Below are 6,797 nucleotides of genomic sequence, written 5' to 3'. Positions count from 1 at the left end.
TTGGCTTTTATATAGATAGTTCTTAACATAGAGGAGGTGACATGCATAATCTTGTAAGGGTTACACAATGTACATTAGAGAATGATTAACACATTATCTTTTGGGTGTTGGTTGGTTGGTTGGTTGTTTTTGTTTTACGGCATATCAACCTTTTTCAGGTTATTTAATGCCGAATCTAGTGATTTTGAGGAACGATTTTTAATGGAGTATATTTGTTTTGTTTTTTAAGTCGGATTCTATTTAACCCATAGTTGGGACCCTAACAGGTACTACCACTCCGGGTCAGAGTGGACCTGGGAGCAATGGCAATTAAAGGGTGGCTCCACATTCTCCAAAGCCCGCAAGGTGGGGCCTCACCTTCGGATATAGTTTTAGGTCATATCCAGGACATTTTAGGTGGTGAAAGATGACACATGACAACAGTTACAAAAACACGATGATGATTATTTATTCATTGGACCGGTCGAATGCTGATGACGTCAGCAGTTGAAAATTTGAGATCTACATAGTTTACTATTATTCCTTTCGCTTCCAAAGAACTCTGACTCCAACTCAACCCCGACTTTGCAACTCTACTCATCTGACTAACTCTAGCTCCTATATTGAGAATCCCCTTTCGCTATGACGTCAGAAGTTTGTTTTACAAACGTGACCAATTCACGTGGCTATGCACACGTTTTTGACAACAAAAGAACTCTCAACAACCTATTTTTAACAATATATTTTTAATTTTTATTGTTCATTCTTTTTAGCTGACTTTTTACCATTCCGATTCCAAACAGAGTGAACAATCAATTCTTTTTACGATATAAAAAGTGTCTAACAATTTCTAATAGAATTTATCAATAGACTAAATTATAACATTCCAATTCTTAACTTTGCTTACAAGGTTCGAGTCTCGGCTTATCCTAATCTCATTTTCACTTATCTAATGTTCTTCTTAGTTGCATGGAAAGGGGACAACCCTTTTCCTGTAACAAATTTATTTATTTATTGTGTTTATATATATATATATATATATATTTTTATCATTACAAACGAATCTGTTACAATAGGTATTCGTGTGGCGCCGTGGGTTCTTCCATTTTTTTTATTTGATTTTTCATTTCTTTCTGGTGTAAGGTATGAATAAACATTAATAAGGGTCAAGAGAGAAAAACTTTCGCTATACACAAGCGGTCGTAACTGGCATTTATTTATTTTGAGAATTGTTTCCTACGTTCGCCCGTCAATTATGCGCTATTTCCAGTTATTCCAAGTCATTATCGGCAATTATCGGACACCCCAGGTCCGTCCATTACCCGAACTCACCATTCAATATTGGGTCAATATCAGTACCTTAATTTTCTCTCTCTCTCTCTCTCTCTCTCTCTCTCTCTCTCTCTCTCTATCTATCTATCTATCTATCTATCTATCTATCTCTCTCTCTTTCTTATACACACATAAAAGTGCACATACACATCTTCTGATTCTTTTTTCTCTATCACTTCCGGTTCTCGTCCATCTTGTCAGTTTTGACGCCGAAAACCTGTTGCAAATCAATGTCTATTCAACGAGGATAATCATTTATTTATTTTCTAAAAATGTACAGAATAAACACACACATATATAAATACACACACACATACACACACACACACACACATATATATATAATAAAAACACACATATATATATATATATATAAATATAAATGGAAGAAATATTCTTGTTTCTTTCTAAAGACTTTTTCTATTCCTACACGTCAACACATAGGAAATAAATACAGAAAAAAAACATCAGTTGAATTGAAAAACGACAGTTTATATACAAGAGTTATTTCCCCTTAAATCTATGAGTGCTATTTCCCGTATAATTTTCATAGACGAAAATAGATGTGTTTTATGCTTCTATAGTTCACTTTGAGGAAAATCGTATAAAGTTAGGATACTCAGTGTATTGGGTACTATGTAGGGAGTTTAGCAGCAAGATGTATGTTCATTTTTACTTTCATATTTTGCTTTGGTTTTGATACCCCCAAACTCGAAGCTATCTCTTTACAACCCTTCCTTTTCATAACCTATCATACTTTCATAAATCAGAGTCAATTTTCTGTAGGCTGTTTTTGAACCCAATCAACGACGGGTACTTTTGCTAGTATATATATATATATATATATATATATATATATATATATATATATAAAATGAACTCGTTTTTCCCGTCTGATTTTGACATTAATAGGATTAAAAATCAAGATATTTCATGCAAATATAATATGCACAAACGGCAGAACAATATCTGAGGTGTGTTATAGGCTTATTATTTCTCAAATTCCTCGATAATCTTAGATTTCTATACTTTTTCTGCTGAGAAGTCACGGCCAAAATCGGTTAAGATCAATGGAAGTGGTAAAGTATTTTCTCTCTAATAAATTCATCCTCCCCCTGCCACCACTTAACACCGTTTGGGGATCGTTCACAAGGAACAGTTGAGAAGAGAACACCGGTTTGGCTTCGTAGTTCTTTCATGTGAAGTTATTTAAAATCACTAAACTAAGCTGCAGTGCTCTGTGGCGTAGTGGTTAGCGTGCTGGACAATTCACATTATATTTTCACGTTCGCGCCGACCTACCGTAGTCGTTTTTTTTTGTTTTTTTTCCTAAACAACTGGAATGGACTTTTCTTGGTGGCCGAACTGTTAACGTTGCAGATGTTTTTTGTTTTTTTTTTCACACTTTATTTTCCTACTTTTACTCATGACTCCGGGGTTGATCCTTCCTACTTACCTACCATAACATTTTTTAAAACTCCCCCCCGTCCCGGAAACAAACACTCGGGCAACGCCGGGTACCCCCGCTAGTATATATATATAATAAGAATTCAATATGGCGTAATGGAAAAATATAAAGGCATCTGTAGCTTCTCTTCCAATTTTAAGATTTTTACCATGTACAAATCACATTTCAATTCCTTTTGACGAACTGATTGTTGCTATTTTTTCTGCTGAGTTAAGGGCATAATAGATTCACTGATTGATATAATAATTACGTCATTGATTTTGCGCTACGAAACAGATACTGTCAAGAATTCTATAAGTCAACTGAATTAAAGGAATAAATTATAAGATGGTCAACAATATTAATTTTGGGATATAACTGTTTGTCATTTATTCTATATATATATTTATATATCTATATATATTATAAAGACAGAATGAGAGAGAGAGAGAGAATGAGAGAGAGAGAGAGAGAGAGAGAGAGAGAGGCCGTGATGAAATAAGATAGAATACGTGAGGGTTGATAGATAGATAGATAGATAGATAGATAGATAGATAGATAGATAGATAGATAGATAGATAGATACGTCAGCGAATAATGAGAGGCATAAATAGAGAAAATAGAGAAAGAAAACCAAAGGACAGAAATCGATATATTAATAAAAAGACCGGAAATGAAAGTCGGAAAATGGGAGAGAGAGATTGAAAAGGATTTGGAAATGTCAGTCTCGGGGTTCTTCTCGTAAAATGTAGTTTATTGCTCCGAAAATACAGCTTTTCTGGGTATGATGTGTGAACTTCAGTAACGTCAGCAAGAAAACTGCAACAGACGAAGGGGAGCCATTTTTACTAGAAATAGATTTTTTTTTAACGACCACATCCGGTCGTTCGTTACTTTCACTGTTTCGTCATTAAGACAAGCGGCATTTCGCGTTTGATTGTCCAAACTATTAGGTAACTGCTTTTTTTTTTTTTGCTTTTTTGTATTTTTTTTTATTATTATTATTATATTTCTTCTTTTTTTCTCTCTTTTTTTTCTTTTCTTGTCTTTGTAACTTTTTGATTTCTTTTGTTTTTGTTGTTTTTCTTATCTGTTTTTCTTTTTCTTTTCTTTTTCTTTCTTTTTCACTTTCTCTCTTTTTTCTTTTTTTTCTTTTTTTTTTTTTTGCAAATCTAGCAAACAGGCTCACAGGAAGAGAAAGAGAACTGATCTGGTTCATTTTTTTTTATTTTCGTAAACTTTCGACTTATAGTATTATTCATATTTCTATTTGTATACATTTACTGGCTGGATGTCCGGTGTTACCCGGTCATAAAAAACGTTTAATATGGTATTTTAATTCATGCAGGTTTTGTATTTATTATTAAGGAGCCAATTATTTCTTTTGATGATTATATATTATATAGTACGGATATATATATATATATATATATATATATATATATATATATATATATTAAGCTGAATATCTGTGTGTGTGTGTGTGTGTGTGTGTGTGTGTGTGTGTGTGTGTGTGTGTGTGGTCACGAATAGGCTCCTATATGGTTGACTATTTTAAAAAACTGATTACATATAATGATAGAAGATGTATCGAGACACAGGAATGGGTATGTTTGATCTGGCAGAACGGTTGTTCATTAAAATTGTGGGGTCTGCGTTCGCGCCTATTCCACAAAGCATGGAAATAAAAAATTTAAAAATTAAAAACAAAACGTTTACAAGTGTTTTTGATATAGATGTACATAATAATACTTTGATAAGTATGTTTTAACTTAAATAGGGATGGTATAATAGAATTGTGGGGTCTACGTTCGCGCCTGGCCTCCATAGAATGGAAATAGGCACACACTTTAATAAAGACTTTTCATATCTATCTGCGTAAGTATACTTTGATAATTATGTTTCAGTTTGAAGAAATATGGTATAATAAGATTACGGGGTCTTTGTTCGCACCTGACCTCCATAGAATGGAAATATGTCACAAAGTTTAACAAGGTTTTTTTAATATAAATCCACAGAATATTGTGATAAGTGTTTCAGTGTGAATAGGTATGGTATAATAAATTATGGGGTGTATCTATTTTATTTTTACTTTCATCATATCATGCTTTGGTTTTGATACCCCCAAATTCAACCCAAATTTACAACCCTTCCTTTTCCTAACCTATCATACTTTCATAAATCAGAGTCAATTTTTGTAGGCTGTTTTTGAACCCAGTCAACGACGGGTACTTTTGCTCTGAAAATCAAAATGTAAACACATATATTCGAGTTAAGAATTTATTGTTTACGCAAGGAGTGTATAGAGGAGGATTATGTTAATTTCCTTAATCCAGGGATTTTAAATACTGGCGTATATCATCAGAGGAAATTAAATGCGGTTAGCAAAATGTTCAGCTGTGAATAAACATGTATCAGTACATATATTGAAAATGTTATTTGAATGGTGAATAATAGTTATATGAAAAGGAATTTCATACAACCTGGGCAGTCCGTTATCGGAGTGAATTCAATATTTTCCGAAGTATTACTCCCAGGTCGGAGGAATAGTGGTTCAAAACGTATCGCAAAAACAAATACAAGAATATTACTATAATAATTATTAAAAACCTACACACACTAGTGTTTCCGAGATCATGTGCAGGGTGTCAGGATGAACACCAGTCGATAGATTCGAACACGGCGACAGAAGCTATTTCTGGCTTCATTCGCAAGGATCTAATCTATTCGGCTACTGTCAACCGCGAGAAATATTGTAGAATTCTAAACATTTATTTTTAAAATGCTTTTTAACGTCTGTGATCTAATCATTATATGATGATCTGAGCATAAGATATAATTAGGCCCTGTTTCTTAGTGTTTTGTCCGAATTAAATTAAACTTTGGTCATAACTAGTTTATTATATTCAAAACATCACATCAAATCACTAGAGTCTTTGGCCTTTTTTTTTTCTCCGTTCTTCAGCATATGTTCTAGATGGCCTCCAATTAGTTTTTTTTCATTTTCTTGTTTTTTTGGGGGGGGCGGTAACCCTGTATATATATAATCTTTTTTTCATACACTACTAAAATAGTTTTGGATTTAGTTTATTAATTTATTCTGGTTAATTTTATACGATTAAAAAACATCAGGTTAACGAACAATTGCTTTATTTAATTGTTTAAATATTTGTTTTATCCCCCCTTGTTTTATCATCCTTATTACTAAGCTAGAAACTGGTGGTATAAGATCTATTAATTTTAAAATAACGCGAGCTATTCTCAAAAACTCCTACATAATCTATATATCTATAAAAGTGAACGTGTCTGTCTGTGTGTCTGTCTGTCTGTGTACATTTCCCTACGCAATAACTCTGTCAATTTTTAGTCAATAGACTAGACCTTTGATATACCGGGTACTGAGATTTGGGAAAATCGATGTAACGGGTGTCAGCCAGAAATTCTGCTGTTAAGGGGTCAAATTTCAACGATTTGACCTTTAAGAACTCTACCAAACTCCTCCGACAATTTTGGGTCTAGAAACTTGAAATTGTAGATATAGGTTCCTTTAACCTGGATCTAACTTAATAAAGTGATTAGAGCCCGAACCTATAAATTTTAAGGGGTCATAATAGGGGTCAAATTAAAAAAAAAATTACTCTTTTTTTTTTTGCTCAGCATACACCTCCAAACACCCGGGCAACGCCGGGCTGAAATGCTAGTGGTTCTATAAACCAAAAATCAGGGCAGGTATATCTTTATGCGGCATGCGAACTATATGAACGGGGAAAGCGATTCTTTAATCAAATATTTTAAAAAGAAAAATCCCATCCTCAATAGTTATATATAAATCCAGAAATGTAGCCTGTTGTCCTCTATGTTTACAATTCACTATTGGATATATTAGATGTTTATTTATTTATTTATTTTTTCGAATTCATCGTTATCGTTTATACATATAAGATCATCTATACATCTACACCCATGTTTTAGATATATCATTTTTTTTATTTGTGATTACTAGGGCTGTGACAACATTATATTTTTTTTTATTGTTTTG

Source organism: Euprymna scolopes, chromosome 40 (assembly GCF_053919585.1).
Source record: "Euprymna scolopes isolate OS-2025 chromosome 40, ASM5391958v1, whole genome shotgun sequence".
NCBI classification, from domain to species: domain Eukaryota; kingdom Metazoa; phylum Mollusca; class Cephalopoda; order Sepiida; family Sepiolidae; genus Euprymna; species Euprymna scolopes.
This window is presented reverse-complemented; position numbering follows the sequence as displayed.